The sequence below is a fragment of the Odocoileus virginianus genome, chromosome 25, assembly GCF_023699985.2.
Source record: "Odocoileus virginianus isolate 20LAN1187 ecotype Illinois chromosome 25, Ovbor_1.2, whole genome shotgun sequence".
Lineage (NCBI taxonomy): Eukaryota > Metazoa > Chordata > Mammalia > Artiodactyla > Cervidae > Odocoileus > Odocoileus virginianus.
The window spans coordinates 7660330-7687429 of NC_069698.1; the positions used below are offsets into that span (position 1 = coordinate 7660330).

Below are 27100 nucleotides of genomic sequence, written 5' to 3' on the forward strand. Positions count from 1 at the left end.
CCCTGGGATTCTCCAGGCAAGAATACTGGAGTGGGCTGCCATTTCCTTCTCCAATGCATGGAAGTGAAAAGTGAAAGAAGTCACTCAGTTGTGTCCGACTCTTCGCAACCCCATGGACTGCAGCCTGCCAGGCTCCTCCGTCCATGGGATTTTCCAGACAAGAGTATGGAGTGGGTTGTCATTGAGTCAGCTTAGAAGGGATCAAAGCCTCTTGAAGAACGAGATATAGCATCAGCCAGGCAGCTATACCTTGCAGGCCTGGGAAAGGTTCTCTCCAGAGGGGTATATGTGTTCTGAATTAGTGCCCAGTGAATGATGCTCTTTCTTGCATAGTCGGGGGTTTAGAGACCTAGGAATAAAAGCCTGGAAATGGGAGTGTCTCTATTCACTGTTACCCCTAGTGATCCACCGTTCTCCTGTTCTCTGATCTCCTGTTCCCTGGTCTTATGCTTTGCTGACCTAGAGATTTCAGTCCTGGAGGGAGGAGTACTTTCCACCAAAAGACACAATAATTAGCCCATTGAGTTGTAAGTTAGGACTACCACTGGCTACTTTGGATACCTCATACCTCTGAATAAACAGGCATAGAAAGTTATTGTGCAGGCTAGATTTATTAATGCTGACCACCAAAAGGAAATTTGACTGTTACTCCACAGGGATGATAAGGAAATAAGGAATGCAGGAGATCTTCTAGTGTGTCTCTTAATATTACCATGCCCCATGACTAAGGTCAAGAGAAAACATTAACAACATGATTTGGGCCAGACCAGACCTGCAGAAATGAAGTCCCTGGTCTCTCTTCCAAGGGAAGACCCAGTTGAGTTACTTGCTGAAGCATAGGAAAATCAGAATGGATATTGGAAGAAGATATTTATAAATACCAGCTGTAACATCACATGATCAGTTACAGAAAGAAGGACTGTAATTGTCATGAGTATTTTCTCTTTATTTTGCCATGAGTATGTGTGTGCACATTACATGAATACCTGTGTTTCTTCCTCTCTTATTTCTTTATTATGTATCATAGGGGTGTTGACTTTTGTAGGAAAGGAAAAATAATTTTCCTTCTACTTCTCTAGGTTTTTATGGCTAAGAAACCTGCTGTAGTAAAACACAAAAAGAAAATAAAAAACAATAACATGTATGAAAAGTTATTTAATGACATGCATACCTCATTTATTCATGGGAGAAACCCAGGAAAATTTTCTGAAATGGCCCAAGCCACTACCTTTAATATCATCTTCAGCTAAAATGAAAGACACTGGGAGTGGTGGAACAGTTATGAAGAGTTTACTAGTAAAAAGCACAATAAACAAGGGTAAGGTGGCTATGCAGATTCGTTTGTGTCTTCTCCATTGATTAGAGATTCTTGTCATTTGATTCGTCTTTCTCTTCCTAGTACAGAGAGGGAGAAACTCTCATAAAAGGAAATTTCCCTTATAAATTTCTTCCACAATAGGACAACTTTCACTCGGCTTTCAGAGATTCTCCTGTGTCTGCAGCCTCTCAAAAATAATCAACTCAAAATAGTCCTTATGTCAAAGAGGCATACTTTGGAGTGGATATTATGCTACCCCTCACTGTATATCATGGTATTTCAATATTGTTAATTTTGCATTATAGCTTTTTAGGTTATAGGATGTCAAAGAAAAGAGTCAGCATTATTCAAGGACTTTACCTCTTTTCTGTCTGACCATCTTAGTCTGGGACATTGATCGTCTCCTGTCTTTGGACTGGTCCTCAGAGTGGAACTAATTTCCTTATCATGCATGATAAGATACATTTTTGTCCATCTTTAATTGGGTTGTTTGCTTTCATGCCATTTTTGAGTATATGCATTCTTTATATAATACATTTTGGATATTAACCTCATGAAATACAGCACTTGCAAATATCTTCTCAATTCAGTAGGTTTCCAGTTGTCTATTTTGTTGACTTCCTTTGTTAACAGTGCCTTTTTAGTTGGATGTGGTCCCAGTTATTTTTGCTTGCTTCCCTTGCCTGAGGATATCTAGAAAGACATTGCTAAGATGTCAAACAGCATACTGCCTGTGTTTTATTCTAGGAGTTTTATGGTTTCAGGTCTTTCATTCAAATCTTTAATCTGTTTTGAGTTGATTTTTATGTTTTGTGTGAGATAATGGTCTAGTTTTATCGTTTTTTTTTTTTTTTTTTGCATGAGGCTGTTTAGTTTTTTCAACACTATTTATTGAAGAGGACTGTCTTTCTGTGTTTTATGTTCTTTACTTTTTTGTCATAAATTAATTGTCCATATATGTATGAGGTCTTCCTAGGTGGCACAGTGGTAAAGAATCTGACTGTCAAAGCAGGAGATGCAAGAGATGCGTGTTTGATCCCGGGATTAACAATATCCTCTGGAGTAGGAAATGGCAACCCACAGTGTTCTTGCTTAGAAAATTATCTGGACAGACGAGCCTGGTGAGCTGCAGTCCATGGGATCACAAAGAGCTGGACATGACTGAGTGACTGAGTACCCACTCATGCACACATGTATGAATGACCTAACTTCTGAGATCTCAGTTCTGTTTCATTGATTTATACTTCATGTTTTCTGTCCAAACAATGCTGTTTTGATCACTGTTATGACTTTGAAATCCAGTTTGAAATCAGGAAGTGTGATATCTCCAACATTTTCTCAGGATTGCTCTGGCTATACATGGTCTTTTATGACTCCATACACATTTAAGAATTTTTTGTTCTGTTTCTGTAAAAAATGTGCTTGGGATTATTATAGGGTTTGCCATTGAATCTGTAGATTGCTTTAGGTAATGAGGCCATTTTAACAATGTTAATTATTCTAATCCATGAGCATGGACTATCTTTTGCATTTATTTGTGTCTTCAGTTTCTTCCAACAATGTATTATAGTTTCCTTTGTACAGGTCTTTCACCTTTGGGTTAAATATACTCCAAGTGTTTTATTCTTTTTGTTGCAGTTGTAAGTGGTCTTCTTAATTTCTCTTTGTGCTAGCTCACTGTTAAGGTAGGGACACATAACACATTTTTGTACGGTGATTTTATACCATGCAACTCTTTCTGTATTGTTTATTATTTCTAATAGTTTTTTGGTTTTTGAGTCTTTAGGGTTTTTTAATGTATATAATCATGTCATCCATTGATAGTAACAGTTTTACTTCTTCCTTTCCAATTCAAATGTCTTTTATTTCTTTTTCTTGACTAATTGTCCTGTCTTGGACTTCCAATACTGTGTTGAATACAAGTGGCAGGAGTGTTTGTTTGTTTTTAACTTGTTCCTTTAGAGGGATAGCTTTTATTATTTCACCATTGAGTATAGTGTGAACCGTGGGTTTGTCACTTATATCCTTCATTATATTGAAGTATGTTCCTCTGTAACTCCTTTATTGAGAATTTTTATCATAAGTGGGTATTGGATCTTGTCAAAGTCTTTTTTTCTGCACCTATTGAGATTATCATATGGTTTTTATTCTTCAGTTTGTTAATGTGGTGTATCATGTTGATTGTTCTGTTGTTGTTGAAACACCTTGCATCCCTGGAGTAAATCCTATGAGATCATGACATATGTATGATTCTTTTAATGTATTGCTGTATTTGGTTTTCTCATATTTTGTTGAAGATTGTTACATCTATGTTTATCAGAGATATTATCCTGTAATCTTTATTTGTGATGTCTTTGTCTGGTTTTGTTGTCAGGGTGATGTGGGGCTCATAGTTTGAGTTAGGAAGCATTCTCTCCACTTCCAGTTTTTTGTAAAAGTGTGAGAAGGATAGATATTAAATTGTCTTTTAATGTTTGAGAGAATTCACCTGTGAAGTCATAGAGTCCTGGACTTTTGTTTTCAAGTTACTCTTTAATTACTGTTTGAATCTCTGTGCGAGTGATTGGCTTACTTAGATTTTCTGTTTCTTCATGATTCAGTCTTGGAAGGTTGTATGATTCTAAGAATGTGTTCATTTCTTCTAGATTATCCAATTTGTTGGAATATAGCTCTTCATAATATTCTCTTATAAACCTTTGCATTTCAGTGGCATCCATTTTTATTTATCTTCCCATGTTTCTAATTTTATTTATCATGACCTTCTGTTTCTTTCTTTAGTAAGTAAAGGTTTGTCAAATTTGCTTATCGTTTAAAAGAAACAGCTCTTTAGTTTCATTTTTTTTCCCTTTTATTGTATTTTAGTCTTTATTTAATTTGTTCCACTCTGGTTTTTATTATTCCCTTTCTTCTACTTACTTTGGGCTTCATTTGTTCTTCTTTTCTAGTTCATTTAGGTGTTAGGTTAATTGTTAATTTTTGTATTTCTTGAGATAGCCTTGTATTGCTATAAACTTCCCTCGGTGCTACTTTTGCTTAATTCCATAGATTTTGGTATATCATACTTTGATTTCCGTTTGTCTTCAGGTAATTTGTGATTTCTCCTTTGGTTTCTTCATTGACACCATAGCTCTTCAGCAGCAGGTTGTTCAGTCTTTACACATTTGTGATTTTCCCACCTCTCTCCTTGTAATTTATTTTTAGGTTCTAACCATTGTGATCAGAAAAGAAGCTTGTTCTGATTTCAATTTCTTAACTGTACTGAGACTTGTTCTGTGTCCCATCATATGGTCTATCCTTGAGAAATTTCACACGCCCTTGAGAAGAATGTATATTCTGCTGCTAACAATTGTTTTATATATTGTTATTTTGTTGTTCCTGTCTTAGGTGCATATATGGTAATAGATATTGTCTTCTTGATGAATTTTTCCTTTATTATTATATACTGTCCATTTTGTCTTTTGTTACTTTGTTTTTGTTTTTTTTCCGCCTTGATGTCTATTTTGTCTGATATGAGTATGGGTATGCTCACTTTCTTTTGGCTGAATTTGCTTATCTTCTATTGATAAGCTTATCTTCTATTAATGAGCTTATCTTCTGTTCCTTCATCATTAGCCTATGTTTGTCTTTAGAACTGAAATGAGTGCTCAGGAGGCAGTATATTGGGTTTTCCCTTTTTTTTTCTTCAATCCACTCAGTCATTCTATTTCTTTCTATTGGTGAATTCAATCCATTTACATTTAGAATAATTCCTGACAGATGAGGATTTAGTACTGACATTTTTTCTTTTGTTTTGTGGTTGCTCTAGATATCTGCTGTTTCTTTTTCCATGTACTTCTGTTTGCCATTTTGATTTGGTGGTTTGCTATGAAATTTTTCTCAGTTTTTTCTTTTATATTTTTATATTTTTTAATATATATTTTTATATTTTTTATTTTTTTCCCTTTTTATATTTCATGTCTCTGCTCTAGACTTATGTTTTGTGGAGAAAAAGTGGTTTATAAAGAAAGTTTCACGGACAAAATAGTCTTTTTTCTGCTACTACCATCTTATCTTCATTTCCTTTATAAGTTTCATCCTTTCCCTCATCCCCTTTTGTGCTTGTCTCAAATTATCCCTTTTCACGTACTGAGTTTGTTATCAAGTTTAAGTACCTATCATTATTCTTCTTACTCCCCTCTTTAAACCTTTATAGTATAATAAAGTGTTTAAAAATCTATTCTGATAAAAAGTTGGAATTTTCTGATTCTGTCTGTTACCTTACTCAAAGTTTTGTGTACTTTGGTTATTTTGTTTGTTTCTGGTAGAAGAGCTCCTTTCAATACTTCTTCTAAGGTGATTCTAGTATGGATAGAGCCCTCAGATTTGGTTTGAAATCCTTCATTTTTGGATCATAACTCTGCTATATAGAGTATTCTCAGATGACATTTTTTATCTTTAAGTATTTTGAAAACACCACTCACTTCTTCCTGACCCATAGGGCTTCTGCTGAAGAATCTGCCAATAGCCTAATGGGGGGTTCCTTTGTAACTTATCAATCTACCAACCATTTCCCCTGGCTGCCCTTAAAATTCTTTCTTTGTCATTGACTTTTGACAATTTTAATACATGTTTTGTAGAATGTCTTTTTGTATTGAGTTAATTAAGGGTTATCTTTGCTTCACTGAATTGTACATCCAGTTCCTTCCCCAGTTTGGGAAGTTCTCAGCTGTTATTTTTTTAAATAAGTTCTCTGCTCCTTCCCTCGTCTTCTCTTTCATACCCATTAGCTTAATGTTGCCCTTTGTCAAAGAGTGGGATTACTCTTGCAGAATGTCCTCATTTTTTAAATGTTTCTCTTTTCTACTGCTAACATTTCTAGACTTCTGTCTTCAAGCTTGCTAATTTTCTCTTCTATATGGTCTGTTCTATTTTCTGTGCTTTCTGATGCATTCTTTATCTTGCTTATTGAGTTCTTTGCTCCAGGATTTCTGTTTGGCTCTTTTTCAGTTTCAAAAATTTGGTGAAGGGTTTCTTCTGTTAGTTAAATGAGCTCAGGAATAAAATTAACCACCTTGGTGATTTTTCTTGTAGTTTGTTTAGTTTCTTCATGAAAGCTGTTTGAATTCTCAGTCAGATCACAGTAGTCTATGACTTCACTTGGTTTGTAGAAAATTCTCATTTTATTTTTGTGGTATGGTGTTTGATGAATTGCTAGATGAGGTTCTAGATGAGTTGTTCGTCTGCTAGTGCACTTAAGGTAGAAAACATCTGATTTCTGCTAAGGATTCTACAGAATTAGAGGCTTTTCTTTGTTTACCAGTAGGTGGCAATATAAAACAAGTTTTAGGTTTCTACTCCCTAAACTGCCTCAGGTTCTGTTTGAGAGTATGCACTTTCCGCCCTTCACCATTACCTGCCAGAGGTGTGGCCCTATGCCCCCGTGATCGCCTCCTGTGGCCCTGGGGCTCTTGGTGCGTTGCTTCTGCGAGTATCACTGGGATTGTCGCCTGTTGCTCTGGGGTTGTGGTCTCTTCCCTCCTGTCTGGGGTCCTCCGAATTGCAGGCTCCTCTGCAGGAGGAGGGGTGAATAATTGTGGAGCGGGGAGCTGTGAAGCATAGGTGCCTCTGCCATATCTGGTGTTGTAAGGTTCATGAGCTCTAATGCTGCAGGGGGGCCCAGAGACATGGGCTATAGGGATGGGGTCCCAGACCCACCTCCACTGTTGCCCGTTTAAGTGGCGCTACTGTGACCAGGCGGCTGGATGTGTGCTCATTGCCTTCCCTGCTACTAGAGGTTTCTCTATGGCCATGGGCTTAACTTTGCACCGGGGCGGTGGGGTGGGGCGGGGGTGGGGAGGGTGTCAAGATCACAAATACCTCCTCCCATCCCCCAGTTCCACCTCCTCTAGGTGGATCTCCTCCTCCTCCACGCCTCACTTTTAGATGCACCACGGAAGCCCATGTGTGGAATTCTCTGGAATCCTGCTGTTATGGGCAGAGGCAGCCTTGATATATTATGGAAGTTTTACTGATTTTAGACTGGAGTAAAGTGTGTTAGTCACTCAATTGTGTCTGACTCTTTGCATCCCATGGAATGTAGCCCACCAAGCTCTTCTGTCCATGGAATTATCCAGATGAGAATACTGGAGTGAGTAGCCATGCCCTTCTCCAGGGGATCTTCCCAACCCGGGGATCGAACCCAGGTCTCCTGCACTGCAGGTGGGTACTTTACCATCTGAGCCACCAGGAAAGCCCTTTAGACCGAAGAGAGACAAATGTAGCTTTTCACTCCACCATGCCACTGACCTCAGTCTGTTTTTCCTTTTGTTGTTCGTGCCTTTGGTGCCATATCCAAGAAATTATTGCCAAATCAAATGTCATGTAGACTTTAACCTGTGTTTTCTCCTAAGAATATTATCTCTTAGATAAAACTGGCAAATTCCTTATAAAAACACACACACACAAAATCAAAGAACTATCTAATTTCATAGATAATTTGAATACTTTTATTATTAAAAATTGAATTCATACTCAGAAATCTCCAGCAGGAAAAAAGGTCTAAATGGTTTTGCTGATGGATTATGCTAATGATTTCATGGTCAAATGAACTTTCACACACTATTCCCAGAAAATGGAAGACAAGGAAACATTTTCATCCCAGTTTATTAGCCTTGCATCACTTTGTGAAACCAAAACTGAACAGATGTATTTCAAGGGCAATATTGCACATGATAGTAGAAGAAAAACTTCTCAACAAAATACTACAAACTGAATACAACACTATAAAAAACAAAAACATATATTGTAAGCTAGTTGGGATTTCCCTGGGAATGCACTCTTGATTTAGCATTTCAAAAAACAACTGATGATTCATCATATCAACATACTAAGAAAAAAACACATGTAATTAGCTCAACAGATGCTAAAAGACATTTGGGAAAAATTTTCTCAGCGAAGTAGGAACAGAATGGAGTTGATAAAGGACATTTACAAAATCCCAACAATTAATATCATAATTAATGATAGACTGAGTGCTTTCCCCTAAAGATTAGAAGTTAAGGGTATTTGTCTCCCTATTCAATATTGTCCTAAATATTTTAGCCAAGGCATAGTGCAGAAGAGTAAAAAAAAAAATGAATTAAAAAAAATAAAAAGACATACAGACTGGAATGCAACAAGCAAAATGGTCTCTATTCATAGATGCGTTATTATCTACATGGAACATAGCAATGAATCTGTAAAAAGCAAGAAGAACAAATAAATGTATTTATCAAGATCAGAAGACACAAAGTAAATACAGGAAAGTGTCCATTTACTAGCAGTTAAGAATTCCTAGCTGACATTTTAATAAGTATCTTTTACAGTAGCAATCAAAAGTATAAAATATTTGGGTATAAATCTAAAAAGATGTGTATGATGGAAAGTATAAAAAAATTATTGTATACATAAAATAAGGCCTTAATAAATGGATAGATGCACCTTGCTTGTATATTGGAAAACTCAACATTGTAAAGACATTATTTCTCTGAAGTTGAGCTATAGAAATAGTGTAGTAGCAATCACAATTCTAGCAGAACCTTTTTTATTTTTAAGAAATTGATAAGCTGATTCTAAAATTGTAATGTAAGATATCATGGACTGGAATGACCAACATCATTTTGAAGAGTAATGTATCTGGATAACTCAAAGTACCTCATTTCAATATCTTTTTAAAAGTTAGAGTAATCAAGGCAGTGTGGCACTGCGATGCTGCTGGTGCTGCCGCTGAGTCTCTTCAGTCGTGTCCGACTCTGTGCGACCCCATAGACGGCAGCCCACCAGGCTCCCCCGTCCCTGGGATTCTCCAGGCAAGAACACTGGAGCGGGTTGCCATTTCCTTCTCTAATGCATGAAAGGGAAAAGTGAAAGTGAAGTCGCTCAGTCGTGTCCAACTCCTAGCGACCCCGTGGACAGCAGCCCACCAGGCTCCTCCGTCCATGGGATTTTCCAGGCAAGAGTACTGGAGTGGGTGTGGTACTGTAATAGTTTAAATAAAAAAGATTTGAAAATCTAGAAATTGATCTTAACATTGTCAATTTATTTTTGATCATGGTAGAACAGTACTTTGATGATAAAATAATCTTTTTAACAAATGGTGCTAGAAAAACTGGATATCAATATTCAAAAATATTCAGCCTTAACTCATACCTTGGAACATGTATAATTACTTATTAATTCAAAGTGGATTATATAGCTAAATTTAAAACCTAAAAGTTTATGGAAGTATAATAATATTAGAAGCAAACATAAGAGGACTTTTTTTGTGACCATGAATCAGTCAAAGATTTCTTAGATAATAAAAAATTCCATAAAAATAAGATAAATTGGAATTTAACAAAATTAAAAATATGTGCATCTTTAAAGAAACTTAGGTAATACAAAGACAAAACATATACTGAAAGAAAACATTATAAAATATATCTAACAAAGGGATTAAAACTTTTTTTAATATGTATCTAATGAAGGGATTATATCTGCAATATATAAGAGCTTTCAAAATATTCCTATCACAGACCACATATAATAAATTTTAAAAAGGTACAATATTTGAAAAAAGCTCTTCAAGGATTTATAGATAGTAATCAAGCACTTGAAAATTTGTTCAACATCACTTGTAATAAAATAAATTCACGTTAAAGTAAACATGAAATATCAATATATATAGACACGGTGGTGGTGGTTTAGTTACTAAATCGTGTCTGACTCTTTGAGACCCCATGGACCCTAGCCTGCCAGCTTCCTCTGTCCGTGGGATTTCCCAGGCAAGAATACTGGAGTGGGTTGTCATCTTTTTTCTCCAGGGGATCTTCCTGACCCAGGGAGCAAACCTGCGCCTCTTTCGTTAGCAGGAGGATTCTTTTACCGCTGTGCCACCAAGAACGCCTTGTTTGTGGCAGCCCTATGTCAAACAAATCCATGGCTAATTCATTTCAATGTATGACAAAAACTACTGTAATGATGTAAAGTAATTAGCCTCCAACTAATAAAAATAAATGGAAAAAAAACAAGGGTGGCAGCATCATTTTTCAAACAGCATTTGCTCATTTTGTGCCTCCATCACATTCTGTATATTCTTACAGTATTTCAGAGGTTTTTGTTAATATTATATTTGTTATGGTGATCTTTTATCAGTGATCTTAAATGTTGTTACTATGCCTCATTGAAGTCTTGTTGTTAAGTCACCAAGTTGTGTCTCTGACTCTTTGAGATCCCATGGACTGCAACACGCCAGGCTTCCCTGTCCCCTACCATCTCCCGGCCCCTCTAATTAATTGAAGGCTTAAATGGTGGCTAACACTTTTTAACAATACCGTGTTTTTTTAAATTGAGATATGCACAGATTTTTTTTAGACATAATGTTATTACACGCTTAATAGACTACGGTAAACTGTAAACATGACTTTTTTTTTTTTAAACATGACTCTCATATACACTGAGAAACCAGAAAATTCCTGTGACTTGACTTATTGTGGTGGTCTGAAACTGAACCCGGAATATATTTGAGGTATGCCTATACTTCTTAGAACGACTAAAATAAAAATAAGACAAAAATTCTGACAATAACATGTTGATAGGACGCAGAAAAATAGTTATCATATTTTGCTTTTGGGAATACACAATGGATCAGCCTATTTAGAAAATGGTCCCTGGAAATTGCATGCAAATTTTAATACTAACTTCTTTCGTAACTGCCAAAATTAAAAAAAAGAAAAATTGACTGCTGAATGCATACAGACACTAAATGGAATTTTACTCAGTAGTGAGTGGATTGAACTACTGATATCCACAGCAACATGGATAAATCCCCAAAGCACCATGCTAAGTGAAAGAAGCCAGTCTCCAAAGTGGTTAGTGGATTAAAAAGAATCTTTGTAAGCTCTTTATATATGTTTTTATTAGTTTCCCATTGCAGCTGTTTCGGATGACCATATACTTAGTGGCTTAAAACGGCACTATTTTTTCTTGCAGTTCTGATTGTTGAAAGTCCAAGATGGTTTTCAATGGGCCAAAATTAGTGTTGACAGAGCTGCCTTTCCTTCGGGAGGCTCCCTGAGTAAACTCATTTCCTTGCCTTTCCCAGCTTCTGAATGCAACACACATTTTCTATGACCCTCTTTCTTTCTTAATCTTCTTCTCTGACCATAACTGGGAAAGATTTTCCACTTTCAAGGACTCATGTGATTAGATTAATCCCAACAAAATAGTCTAGGAATATTTTACACTTAGGCAGTTAACAGTAATTATACCTGAAGAGCCCCTTTTTCCAGATAAGGTAACATATTCACAGATTTTAGGAACCAGGACATGGGAATTTTGGAGGGTGGAAGTATTATTCTGCAGGAGCACAGTTCTGCCCAATACGTAAAGATACAGTAAGCAAATAATACTAATTGGCTAGTTCACAGTTAAAACTTCATATACAGAAATTTCATCTCCCCAAGAAATATTGAGTATGACATTTTTCTAAACTTGCTTATACAATATTTTTTCTCAGATTGTCTTTCTTAGAGGTAAAACTTTTCCAAAATACCTAGTCCCTAAAGAAAATTCAAAGAAAATGAATAATTATTTCAGCTTATTTGAATTCACAAAGAACAAAGATTTGTTTCTTACTAAATTACTAATTTGTACAACATGTACCTTGGCTGAGCAAGACCCAGTAAATACAATAAAAGAGACAGGAGAGATTTTTTTTTAAGTCTATATTTGAGATCTTTTTGAATAACATATACTGAAAATATTTTGAGGCTATCAGTGTACTTTACACTATACTTGATTTATAATTATGAGTGATTGACAGACTTTTAACTGACGGTATAATATCTTTGAACAAAATTGAGTTATGAAAAATTCCCCTAAAGCACTGAATATGAATTATTGAAAAATAGTTAATGCATTTAATAATTTTCCTTGGATTAGCTGTAATTTAAATTATTATAATACCATATTTAAAATTTTCTGAATGCTGGATTATAGGGAACAAGTGATTAATTCACCTGTATACTATTTATGCTGAAGCAAACTCTTGTTCCACTCACCACAGCTACCTGAGATGTGATAGGGTAATACTCTTGCTGTACACAGTTTAATGAATTACTGTCATGAATATAAGTATATATTGTCATGGCACTTTTTATTCACAATGCCCTGATAAAAATATCACACTGGCTTTGTTACTTCCTAATTTTTACATTGTTTTTAGAATATATGTGGTGATGATATGAGACTGCAGTTATAAAATATAGTATTAAATAATGTGTAAGCAGCATCTGCTCATCATCCTTGAATATTACTGAACTTAATAAGTGGTAGAACTTCTTTTCATAAAATATGGATAGCTTTGTAAATGATTCTGGCTGTAAAAATAAATGCAATTATGTGCAAATCCAGAAGCAACAGTGAATTTTGAAACCTGAAAAAAGTAGTTCAGTTATTATCCAATTTTTTTTTCTCAAAATGTGTTTGCTCATAAAGCCAAGGAAAGTAATTATTTTAAATGGGAAAAAGTGTAGTCTATAAAAAGCTGGGAAGAAGACTAACTTGATGTCTGATTTATCAAGCAAACTGATCACCAGTAGTGGTAGGTGTACATGTAACTTTAGGAGAGATACAAATTAAGTGAAAAAATTGCTTCAGGGTATTTGAATGAAGTAGAGACAGAGGGTATGTTACACAAACAGATGGAGAAATCTGAAAAATGAAAGATTCAGTCAATGATTTTAAAGTTGACCATGTCTCCTGCTCAATTCACACATACATTTATAGTATAAAACTCATATATTAAGGATCAGAGCTAGAGGGATATGTGCGCTTAGTCGCTCAGTTGTGTCCGACTCTTTGTGACCCCATGGACTATACAGTCCATGGAATTCTCCAGGCCAGAATACTAGTGTGGGTAGCCGTTCCCTTCTCCAGGGGATCTTCCCAACCTAGGGATCGAATCCAGGTCTCCCATATTGCAGGTGGATTCTTTACCAGCTGCGCCACAAGGGAAGGCCATAGAGGGATATATTGGCAATAAAACCCAGAGATGTAGACATTGGAATTTCTATTTTCTGAGTTTATATTCAACACCTAGGATATACTATGTATAATTGAATGGTGGAGGGGGGATCATTTCACTATGGTGACTTGTTATTTCCCAGAGTATTATTTTGTACTTTTTAAAGAAACATGATGATCTTTCCAGGTTAGATAATTTATTATATGCTGGTGAAGAAATGTTCTTCCAAGGAAGGTGATACAAGTCTAATTTGACAGGATAACATAATGTGTCAAAAGTCATGGGGCTATTTAAGGTATTAATTAGTTTACTGTTTCTATAACTATGTTCTTGCTGGCAGGTGTCCTAAGGGCCATATGTTATGTTGACTGCCCAATGCAATTACAAAGCCACCTACAAAGAAAGTATCATTATTTATTTTATTGAGGAAAAGGGGATCTTAACTGTTTTCATTTTAAATTGTCTTGTCAAGGATATAGTTTCACATTTTCATTATTAGAAATTTAATCAAATAAATCAGTTATTTGAAATTATGTATACAGTTTATCATTATGATACATATCTGTGAGAAAATGTTTCTTATTCAAAGTTGGTATAATTTATCCATATTATATTCTGTAAGATATGAACTTGAAGTTGACATTAGATCATCTTTTCAGAATTTGTATTTGCACAAGTATGAACACAGCTTTTAAATATATGACATTAAGACCATTAACAAAGTTTGTAAGTTATGCTGTTTTCATAATATTTATTCTTTAAGTATATGTTACATTACATTTGTATTACACTTGCATTTATATGAAAAAAAATCATTTTTTTTTTCTGCCAAAATATATAGAAAGATGGAAAGACAGGAGGGAGAACTTTATTTTATTTTTTATTTTTTATTAGTTGGAGGCTAATTACTTTACAATATTGTAGAGGGAGAACTTTAAATAGTCATGTCAGCCCATTTCAATGAGTTGATGCCTGTAGTAATAGATTACTCAAGCTTGAAATAGCACAGTAGGCTAAGACTTGATTGAATTGATTAAAGATTCCCAAAATATTGACTAAGAAGAGAAATGCATTGATCATATTTTTAAGAAAATGGGAAGTGATAGCATCTTTGACTTTCTTGAAAAAGAAATTAAGTATTAATTGAAAGCCAGTGAAAAACAGTAAGAAAGAATTGAAAGGTTGATAAAGTATGTTTGATTTGCATTAAAGTTACCTAAATGCAAAATATGTTTGTTCCACTGTTAATAAATCAAGGTACTGTTCATAACATAAGCTTACCAGTTTAACCCACTGGCCACCGAGGTGTTACCTGCTCTTCTGGGATATGACGTCACAAAAGGACCTGTGCTTATTTGCTGCTGTTGTCAAGAAGCAACAGAAGTCTAATTTAAATCCCTGACACCATGAACTATCCGATTGTTAATTCAGTGAAGATGAAACAGCCTTACTGTGAAAGAGGACGACTGATATTTTAAGCAGACAATATTATCCACCTTGATTGGTTTTCAGTTATATGAAAAAAAAAAGAATATCATACTGTCATGAACCCCAGTCTCTAAATGATCAACATATTGAGTCTTATTTCATCTAGTCCTTTGAACAAAAATATGCTTTTTTTTTTTATATCTTTTTTGTTTTTGTTAGAGACTTTTGAAGCAAAGAAAACATAATGTTGGTTTAACATTTGAAAATCAATCAATATAATTCAACACTTTAACTGAACAAAGTCGTAGGATCATATCAGTGGATGCAGAAAAAAGTATTTGCAAAATTTAATGCCCTATTGGACTGACAAAGAACCAAAGAAAGTAACCCTGGAATCCTCAATGAAAAAAAAAAATGGAATAATGTAAGATCAGGAATCAGTAAAGTAGAGAAAAGAAGGAAAAAAAAATGCTAGTATGACTAATTGCTGAGAAGCTAAGGCAAACCAACTTTTGGAAAAACTAACCAGAAAAAAAAAAAATTGAGCAAAATAATGCAATAAACAAGATATAGAAAAGAGAGGAAATTAAAGCATTAAAGTTATTTTAAAAATAATTATGCTACTATATTTAAAAACCTAAATAATTCTGATAAAGTGGGAAAACATAATGTTATAGTACTGGTCCAAGATGAAATTTAAATTATATATAGAAAAAATTAAAATAATTATAATGACAATTTTTTAAGCTGTGCACAAATATCCCAGGTCCAGGCAGTTTTGCAATCCAGTTCTATCAAACATTTACAAATAGATTATTCCACACTTCCTAAAAATTAATTAGAAAAGTGCTGAAGAAATTATATGAAATAAGTATAATTTTGTTAACAAAACCTGAAAGTGTAATATAATAAAATCAAATTGTAATTTCACTAAATGCCCATATAATTTAAAATATGGGCATAAATGCAAAAATCCTTAATAAAATATGTTGAGCTCACCTGCATGTCAAAGGTGGCAACATATCACATGAAGTCATATTTGTCACAGACATACAAAGATAGTATATAACATGAGAAAATCCTGTCAATTCAACACAGTTTTGGTCCTAATGAAACGCGATGCCTGAATTATCTACAAACCTGAATTCTTACAGTCATTTAAAAACAAACCTCTGAAAACTGCTTTAAAGGAAGCCATTGAACATCTTTTTGAGCAGAGGATAAGTAGATTTATTAATTAGGATATAAATATGATATTATAAAAGGGAAATAAAAATAAAGGCATTTGATTATTTTGGCAGTAAGATTTTTTCTTTTTAAAAAAGTGAAAAAAATGCAAGCCATAAAGAGAAGTTAATTGCATGCAGAAAAGAACTGTATTTAAAAAAAAAAAAAAAACTCTTAAAATACAATAAGGAAGAAAAGCAGACAAGAAAACAGAAAATTGTCAAAAGACCTAAAAGGATAGAATATACTTAAAGAAGATATTTATATGTATGAATAAAATGTCTGAAAATGAATACAGTTTCTTAGGAAATGCAAATTAAAATCACAATCTAAAACTGTTGCTCTATTAGTAGAAGAGCCAAAATGAAAAAGACTTAAAACTACTAGAACTATAAAATGGACAATTTGACTAATATAAAACTAACATGAAAAACTAATATAAAAAAAATTAACATCATCCATTACTAGCAATAAAATGTTAGAAAATATAACAAAATACTCTCAATAGAAATGACTATATAAAAATTACATAAAAACACCCTATCATTATTAAAAAAGTATTCTATTAGAATAGTTAATAGAAGACCTTGAAAGGGAGATATGTTTTTAATATCAATATATTCTAATTTAAAAAATAGCAAAAGTTGACAAATGATTATAAAATACAGGTGAGTGTACGTAGTCTATGGATATCTAAGATAGTTTTACCAAAGAATAAAAAGAAATGGACACAACTTACTGACTAAACAAATGATAAAAAATAAGTCATATTAATGAAAATGTTAGCAGAACTGGGGCTTGTTACAGTAGTTGTACACATATATTAATTACACATGTGATTCTTAATAGTAGTTAATGACAAGTAAATTGCATGCAAAACTACTTAATATGTAGTTTCTACAGGAGCAGCAGCGTCTCCTAGGACTTGTTGTGTAAGTGGACTTGAGTTTCACTCCAGACCTGGGGAATCAGAGACTTTGGGGTTGCACTCCAGGAATCTGCATTTAATAAGCTGTGGTATCTTTGTAATAAGCTTGGCCAGGTTGAAGTAATTTCCCAGAGCACTCTTTTCTGTATGTTTGTAAAAAGGGAGGACCCAGTCAGGATTGTTATATAAGATTTTGGAGGGTGGAATGGCAGCAGCGGTGTTTTGTAACTCACACAACCTATAGCTGATCTGCTAAGTCAGCTCCTTGGCCTGCTGCAGTAACTGGGCTAGCACTGCTCTCCCTGCCCTGGATCTTCTTCTCCGACTTCTAGGCAAGGAACACGGGTATGTTTAGTATGCACTCCATCATGGCGAAAGGCAACGAGAACTGATCATGGATTCCAACCCTTCCTTGTGATGTCCAATCTGTGCTTGGGGTATCCGGTTTATTCTTATTTACTCCTGCTTTTTGTGCAATTTTATTTCTCATTATCTGTTCTGTAGACTTCAAGCTTCAGCATTAGACCCAGAGAAAATAGTTTTACCAACTGCTTAACCCACTTCCACAATTACATAAAGTCAAATTCCTGTGACAAACCCCTTTCCTCTGATTAAACCATAGTTAATAGAGAAGCACTCTTCCTGGTACTTCTGATACCTGCTAAAGTTTGAGAAGCACCACTGCAGACTCATTTCAAAGCTTTAGAGAGATTATGTTGAGGAAATTAGGTCATGTTTAGGGAGAAAAACAGACTACAGCTTCATACAATAATCAATAAACTTCAGTGGATTAAAGGCTTATATATGAAAAGTAAAACTATCACAGCAATGTAAGAATGATTCTTCATGATGTTAGACTGATGAATTTTTTAAAGAATCAAAAAGCACAAATTATAAAGGAATAAATGAAATATTTGCTAAAATAAAGATACAGAATTCATAGATGAAAGCAATCAGCATGTATTATCCCACAGGCATGTAAATCAGATCTTGAGGTTGACTCAATTGACTTCTCTGCTCTGAGTTTCACAAAGCCAAAACCAAGGTGCTGATCTGGTGGGATTTTACTGAGAATATATGGTAAGAATTTGCCTCCAAACTTATTAAGATTATTGGCAAAGATCAGTTACCCGTGAAAGTGGAACTACAATTACCCTTTCCTCGCTGGCTGGCAACTAGGGGGTATTTTCTGCTTCAAGCGGCTGCATATAATCCTGGTTTCCCAATTCCCTTCTTCCACCTTCAAAGCCAGCAATGACAGGTGAATTCTTTCTTGTGTTTGGGTCTGTCTGATTTTCCTTCTTTTTCATCTTTTCCCTGTCTCTACCTTTCCGTCTCAAACTTTTTGCCTTCCTCTTCTCGTTTTAAGGGTACATCTGATTACATTGGCCCTTGTCAATCCTTATCCAGGATAACTTCTCAGCTTTAAGGTAGCTATTTAGCAACCTGAATTTCATCTGCAAAATCACTTCACAGCAGTACCTGGATTAGTGTTTTATTGAATAATATGGAAAACTTGGTGGGGGGGAGTATCTTTATAATTCTGCCAACCAAATGACCTTATGTCCATAATATTAGCAGAAATTAAATAAAGGATGGAGATAATGAACTGTAATATGAACCATCAAAAAGTTTATGCTGGGAAGGTACATTATTATATCAATTTTAAAAGTTATTTAAGTATCATGCATTTTTCTTATATGCATACATTTGTAACATGTCCAGGTGTGTGTATTGAAAGAAAATTTGGAAGCCTTACATTAAATATATAATAATGTGTATTTATAGTTGAGAGAGGGATAAAAGAAAATAAAGGATAGACTATGTTATGCTGATAGAAGTTTGCTCTAACCTGAGAAGTATGGTCAAAATGAGTCTGTGCAGCTGAAGGAAACAAATAGTCACATAAAAAATATAAACCTTCCTGGGAACACAAGATAACTAGGAGAAAAATGTGGTGGGATAGTAATCACTTTAAATTTTCCTGTATCTCTTGTCCTTCCTTGTTTTCTTTCCTTAGTTCAAACATACATTTAATGTTGTATTCATAGACACAGGGAAGCATGAAATAGGTGGAAATCAGTAATATAAATAGCAAATTATTCTGTCTTTTGTCCTTTAAATGCCAAAACACATTTTTCAGGGTGAGGAAGGGGAGTGAAGATGGGGGCAGGTACCAGAAGAGGTCAAAATTGGGTATCTCCGGGCATACATTAGGACTCCCAGGTGGCTAGTGGTAAATGCATGCTCCTGCCAATACAGAAGATGCAGGAGACATAGGTTCCATTCCTGGGTTGGGAAGATCCCCTGGATGAGGAAATGGCAACACACTCCAGTATTCTAACCTGAAGAATCCCGTGTTCAGAGGAGCCTGGTGGCTGCAGTCCATTGGGCCACAAAAGTTGGACAATACAGCACACACACATGCAAAAACAAGCAAACAAACAAGAAATATGGGGGAGCATAGATTAGATTCCTTGGGAAAATATACAAGGACAAATACTTTCCATTATCTTTAAGGTTTTACCCTCTTGAGCTTGGAATAAAGAGGAGAATAGAACTCATTGAGGCAGAGAGTTGACAGTTTACTTGATGGCAGTTATCAAAGGGGAGGTGATAAGATCCCAGGTACATGTTGGAACAAGCCACGTGCGAACTCACACAGCCCTACAAAATCAGAGATGCCAAATTTGGGAGAGCCCTATGGACACAGACTAAGGCCATCAGAGAAACAATCAATACGCATTGTTATTAAGGAATAGTTAGAGCACCAAACCTTCCATGGCCCACATGCCCTGCCATTGGCATAAGATCACAAAAAACAATTTCGCAATTCAAGGGATTGGAGAACCTCCTCAGGAGGATAGCATTTGTGATTCCTACGCTAAAATGAGGTCCAGAAGTCAAGACAAAGTTGCCATTAATAAAAAATAAAGTTACATAATCACACATATAGATACTTGAATTGGTATTCATACTTATCACAGATGTTTCAAGAATGATGGTGTAACCAAAGGTTTCCAACTTAATATTCATTGAATTTTACAATGTGGTCATTGGTGATGTTAGTAAGAGATAAAATGTACTGTAAAGTAAGAAGGAGATAAAATGGAAATTCATCATAACTATCTCTCTAAACAAGATTGTATCTGAAGCACAGCAGAGAAATTAGACAATAGCTGGATAATAGTTGAGGATTGAAAAACTGCCAGATCTCATATACAACAAATGTACGTCAATGTTAAATCTTAAATCTCTTTCAAGTCTGTTTACTTTTCTCCATTGCTTCCACATTAACACAAGCCTAATCCAATCTGCAATATTCTAAGGAAATTCAGAGTCTGACTGCAATTCACAGCATAGGGTGAGAGTAATAGGGTGAAGGAATGAGGTGTGGGATGGAAATAGGGCAGAAAAAGTTCTACTCTTCCAAAGATCTTACTCACTGCCTAATAGAAATTCATTATTTTTTATTTTTTAAATTTATTTATTTTTAATTGGAAGATAATTGCTTTACATTATTGTGTTGGTTTATGCCACGTGTCAGCATGAATCAGCCATGGGTATCCATGTGTCCCCTCCCTCGTACACTTCCCTCCCATCTCCCACCCCATCCTACCCTTCTCGTTTGTTACGGAGCTCAGATTTGAGCTCCCTGCACCATACAGCACATTTCCACGGTCTAACTTTGCATATGGTAATGTGTTTATTTCACATTAGTCTCCCAGTTTACCCCACCCTCTCCTTTTATTTTATGAATTTTAAGAGTATACATATGCTGCTCTCAAGAACCTTCAGATATGCAGAGTATGAAACAAATGCATATTTCAGGTAGATTAGCCAGGGAAAAGAAGGGAGGGAATTCAAAGTACACGGAACTATAATGGGAAGCAAGAAATGTAGAAAGTGAGTGAAACATTCAGAAAGTAACCATATCTTTTTTTTTCCATTTATTTTTCTTAGTTGGAGGCTAATTACTTTACAATTAAAAAAAAATACAGCATTCACAAAACTAAAGAAAAAAAAAGAAAGTAACCATAGACTCGGTGCTGCGCTTAGCTGCTCCGACTCTGCAGCCCCACAGACTGTAACTCACCAGGCTCCTCTGTCTATGGGGATTCTCCAGGCAAAAATACCATTCCCCCGTCTAGGGGAACTTCCCAACCCAGGGATCGAACCCAGGTCTCCTGCCTTGCAGGCAGATTCTTTACTGTCTGAGCCAGCAGCAAAGCCCTAACCGTAGACTGCAGGAGGGTAAAGTAAATACCAGAGAATATAATAAGGATAAAATCGGAAAAGGGCTCACATCATACATTTTGTAGAAACTTCTGAGACATGTGGAGAAATCTGTACTTTATTTAGAAATTAAGAAACCTCAAAAGTTATTACAGTAAGAAGCCAGAAAAGAATTACACATTGGCAAGGTTGTTCTGGCATTATCTGGTGTGATGACCCTGCTGTGTGATCACTGGGTAGTTGTAAGCAAAGTTCAGATACAACGTAATTATCTATAAATTAGAGTGGAAGGATTTAAAGGAGGTGTTAGATTCAAGGGGGAAAAAAAAACATGCTGAAAGAGAAAAATAATAAAATCAAAAGAAAAAGAATACAAATTATTAAGTAAAATAAGTAGAATGAAAAAGTTAAAACTTTTATGTTGGCAAATATTTATTTAATCCAGAAGTATGACAGGTAATATATAAGTAACATGTAAAATAGATGTAAAATATATAGCAAACATGTTTGCCTTATTAATGAAGTCATTTTTGTCTTATATGATGTTAGTTGTATTTTTTTTTTTTTTTGTCTCACCATTGAATTAATCATGACCTGGGAAAGATAAATTAGTCTTTGTAATATGTTTTGATTTCTCCTTTTATCCCATTTGATTTCTGTTTTATGATTTTTGCTGCTAGGATAATATGTGCATGAATATTCACAACTGTTATATCTTCATTTTATGAATTATATCCTTTAGCATTATGAAGAGCCCATCTTTTGTTTTATTCAATGTCTTTGGTTTGACTTCTACTTTGCTATATAATCTTGTCATATAAATTTTGCTTTTGTCTTTAAGTTCACACTTTTTATATCCCTTTGAATTAAATTTACTTCTTTTACACAAACTATAGATTTATTTGATTTAGATTTACTTCTTGTATGCTAACTACAGGTTAATTTTGCTTTATGATTCAACATGAAGTGAAAATCATTTTCTTTTAATAGGAAGTTATGTCATTTACATTTTAAATGACTTATATTTGGTTTTAGTTCTGCCACAATATTTCTTTTATCTTTTCATAGTTTTTAAAAAGTCTGGTTTCTTTGCTGTTGGCATATGTGTCACTCCAAGATGTCAAAGAATATCCATTTTTGTTATATTGATTGTATTTATATTATAAGGGTTTTTAGTCCTATATTTTCTTAATTTCCTCTGAAAATCAGTGAAAAAATTAGCAAGTTTCTTCTTCTCTCACCCTCTTCTATTTCTATAATGTAATATTAGCCTATAAAGTCATCTTTTTGCAACAAACTTTGTACTGCTGAATATGTTCTTCTACTGTTCTTGTTCCATTTAATGTTATGGTTTGACTGTGAACTACTGCAATATGATTAGAAAATTTACCCTACCTATGACCGTATTTTGATTTACTGCCTTTCATGTTAGTTGAACAATTATGATGGCCATATCTTATTATACAATGCAATCCCCTCTATTTTATTTAGAATCAGCTCTTTCATTCATTATTCAGTGTTCATTCCCAGTCATGTTGCTCTGATTTCCGTGTGAAATTTTGTCCACCTGATGTTCACTCCTGAATAGTTTCAATCAGTACTTTTCCCTGCGTGTTAGTGTGCTCTTCCAAAATAGAAATTCAAATTTATGTTTATCAAAATAGTATTTGCCTTAATTATATTTGCAGTATTAGATTAGTTTCATTGTCCATGTTTATGTTTTCCAAGGACCACTGCTTGTGGGTATTGGGAATTCTTTGCCTGTTCTCTATAATTTTCTCAGTTTCTATAATTTTTTCAGTTTCTATTTCATTCTGATGTCTATAATGCCTCTGTCTTTACTTGAGTTTTCCTTATTTGTCATTGTACTTATTTCTATGTTTTTTGTTTTTTTCTTCTCAAATTTAGATGACTCAAGTTTCACTTTATCCTATTTTTGTCTTTCTGTCTTTCATGAATTCTTGGATTTCTTATTTGTGTTTTTGCTTTATAAAGGCTTATGTGCTTTTATATATTTATGTTTATATGTATATATGTGTATGTGATTGTAGCCAATCAGACTCCTCTGTCAATGGGATTTGCCAGGTAAGAACACTGTAGTGAGTTGCCATTTCCTTCTCCAATATATGTATATATGCATGTAAATATGTATATATATGTATATACATTTTTAAATCCATGACAAAATATTCAGCCATTGTTTTACTCTGCTCCCTGATTCAGCAATTTTTTATGGTGACATTTAACTATGAGCAGTTGGACTGAGTTCTCATAAATTTTTATCAGGTCCTTTATATCAATATTGCATCTTTCCCTTTTTCCTGTTAACCATTTAATAATTTGTACCTTCTTCTAACCAATAGATTTTTATAGGGAGCAGAAACTTAGAATGAGTTGGGAATACAAAAGTTTTGGGGAGCATAGCATTTTGGGAGCATTTAAACCCCAGTGCACGCTAGACTCCGCTTGCCCATCAGGATGCTCCAGAACAAAGATAACTCATTAGAGTTGTTCTTTCTGCGTGTGTGGGTCTGTAGCTGAGCGTAGGGCCAGGGATGGGAGGTGGTCCGCTAGAACCTTATAGCAATGCCTTGCTGAGGCACTGACTGAGCTTACTGTTAACATTTGAGCAGTGATTTCTTTCTTATGGAAACTGTAGCTGATATCTGCCACACTGAACCAGGTATTTTTAAAAGCTTTCTAGCATGCATGCAGTATACTTTTCCTATTTCAGAACCCAGAATATCCTCTTTCTTCTAATGCTTTAAGAGATAGTGTTTCTCAGCATAGCCCCTCTCTACCTTGTGCTGATTTCTAGCAAATACTGATGCAAAAAAAAATTGATGTTTTGCACTTCAGAGTGAATCCATTCAGTCATCCTCCTTTCCTTTTGCTGGTGTTTTCTAAACCTTATCACTGCTCCCCCTTTTGGCATTTTTCTGTTCTTTGTTTTACTTCTTCATATGTGGGTTCTTAAAGACATTATACATTTTTGACAGTCTTTTTATGTGTTGCAGAGTCTGAAGATTACATTTATCTTCTAGAAGTGATTTTTGAAAAAGGACTTTGATTCTTTTCCTTTCTCTTTGCTCCAAAAGGAGAAAAGGGAAGGAAAAAAAAAAAAGATGTATATATATTTGTTAAAAATGGGGATTAATTTTATTATTTTTATTATGGTTCTTCCCTTAAATAAACATAAAAAAGAGATTTTGGAAGCAAGAATATAGATGAGTTTGCTGCTACCAATGTAAATGTAGAAAGAAAAAAGAAGGAGTTAATGATTTTTGAGATTGCTAAAGTAGGAAATCATGAGAGGATCATTTTGAATTGTGAAAAGTTTTCTCATCAAAGAGGATATATCCCACAGTAACACTGGTCAAATTCTCACATATATTAATACAAAATCAGAAAGATAGGAGCTGCAAACTTCAACTCAATCACATATTTAACAAAAGTGGCTAGGCATTTGGTAAACTGCAGTTACCTAGAGAGGTTTATTGTTACATTACATGACCAAAATTTTCTGAGCAGAAAAGTAGATATTTGTGATTAGAAGTGCTTAGGTACTTGAACCATATTCTTAAGTAAATGATTCTTATCAGAGTGTTGTCTGTTTGAATGTATAGCCATAGTTGTGATGACTTCTATTGGAATAAAGTATATTTCAAAATTTAGTCAAATACTGCATTGCTCATCAAAATTTAGTCAAATAGTGCGTTGCTCAAAGATAATGTTACCAAAAAGTGATTTTCAAAGTTTTCTAAGCCACTCTTAGCAATTCATTTTTTTTAATTTAAAAGTTTTATTAGAATTATGAGTTCTTTGTGCTCACAAATACCAGTTAGAAAAAAAAAAAAAGCCAAGGTATTTTAAATTGAATCAATCTGAGTATTGTTCACGTAACTGAAAACTCACACCCTTGTGGCCTGTTCAACTTAATTATTACTTTCAATTATTCATGATTTGGGGAGCTTTATTCAGCTTAACCTCAAGACTTTCTTTTTATTCTACTTTTTAAAAAGTACATGTTGTACTGTTTTTTAACTAGAATAATGGCACAGTTCTTTCTAAAATACATGGACATTTTACTGAAGGTCTATGATTCTGCAATACTAGAGTTAAATTATACTTTTCTTCTTCAAAGTATTTTTAATATATAATTTTACCAAAGGTTGTTATTCTACATAACCACCCCTGCTTTTCTTTCCTACTATAATTTTTATTATTTATTATTAATCTCAGAGTGGCCTGATGTGCTGCAATCCATGGGGTCACATAGAGTTGGACACGACTGGGTGACTGAACAACATTAATATCATAATTTGTTGAAGATTCAATTCTGTTCTTCTTTCATATTGATGCATTGCTTTGATAAAAGGAAGAAACAGTACTCTTGAAGATAGAAAACTAAGGAAAAAATATATATATACACAACACATAGTATTATGTGTATGTATGTATGTATGTGTGTGTATATATATATATATATATATATATATATAAATGCATAAACATACACAAAAAGCATTATGGTTATTGTTTCATATGGCCATGGCCCAGTTACATGAGCTGTGTCTTGGGCTGCTTCTCCAGTGTACTTTAAGCCAATCCTACCGAGGGCAGAATACAGAGTAACAGATTAATCAATTGTAATCACACTAGAGAGAAGAAAGTTGAGATATTAACTTGAATCAGGAGAATTCATTATTTTTCTCATTTTTCCTCCAATTTCTTTCACCACTGTTTTTGTAGTTTTCTAACTTTCAATGACGTTAAGAAAAATCTGATTGTATATTTCTAATGGTCACAGGTTAGTAAGCCTCCTTTGATTCTGATAGAACACATTTGCAGGAGATTTATGCATAACTGGATTTTTGTCACCATCTCCCAGTGGTCTTCAGAAATGTGACATCTCACATCAGGGTGTTGCTTTTGCCTCTTTACCTAATATGTGGAAGCCCATTTGGTATACAACAGTATTTATTTTAAGCTTTCTTTAGTTTATGAATCTTACGTATGATACTTATGTATCATGTTGCTTCCCATCCATCTAGCAGTGAAGTAAAGGAAGTGGGTGTGTATACCAATGACATTATTGAGATTTATATGGCTAAGTAGTTTTCCAGTTAATAAGATGTGCACAGCAGAACTGCCAGCCGAAATCAAATTGAAAGAACACAGTGTAACCATCCTATTTTCCAAACATTGACAAGGCCCGGCAGTGTCATTAAGTCATATGAAAAGAATCTGTAGCTTACAGGCTGAGACCAGAACTCAGATAGTCTGACTTCAGTCCTGTTTACTGTTGACTCATTGCTTCTTTTATTTTTGCTTTGATCTAGGTGAACCACAACCTTGACTACAAACAAAGCAACCAAATAACAAAAATAGTTTTAGTAACAAAGGGAGAAAGGTTTTTAAATTAATGTTTATTTGTTTAAATCTATTCACTTTAAATTCACTCATTTGCAACTACTGAAGTGTTTATTTCTGTGTAATTATAACTGCTATCACCTCATGTTGCATTGTGAAGGAAGGAAGGATTGCATCTTTTCTTTTTTAGAGCAAAACACTTAAACCATAATAATTTATATATTCCTCTTATTTTTCCTGTACAATTGAGAAAACTATCCAGGAAAATATCAAATAAAAAAGGGGGACACAGAATTGATCCCTGAAGTCTTAGCACCAGGACGTCTAGTCATTTTCTTAAAATATTTCAATGTTATTAGGAAGGATGAAATCTTGAGCCATGATGATCCAACTTAAAAAATTAGAAAGTTATAAGTATTTAAAATTTTAATAAATGATGGATATCTAACAGGCTCCTCAAAATTAACATTTGTCACTGAACTCCTGGTTCCCACTCAAAATCCTTCTCCACTTAACGTTTTCCCATCTCTGAAAGTAACAAATACATTTAACAGTTGCTTAGTCAAAA

At 34.4% G+C, this 27100-nt stretch overlaps 1 long non-coding RNA gene across 1 annotated transcript in view; it reads left to right on the forward strand.

Annotated features, from left to right (window-relative positions):
* The first annotated feature begins 6730 nt into the window (after positions 1-6730).
* The window catches only part of LOC139031089 (uncharacterized), a 44967-nt gene continuing 24597 nt past the window's right edge, over positions 6731-27100 (forward strand). The window contains exons 1-2 of the long non-coding RNA XR_011483520.1: positions 6731-6880; positions 7398-7516. This is a non-coding gene — a long non-coding RNA (uncharacterized lncRNA). The remainder of the gene's footprint in view (positions 6881-7397; positions 7517-27100) is intronic.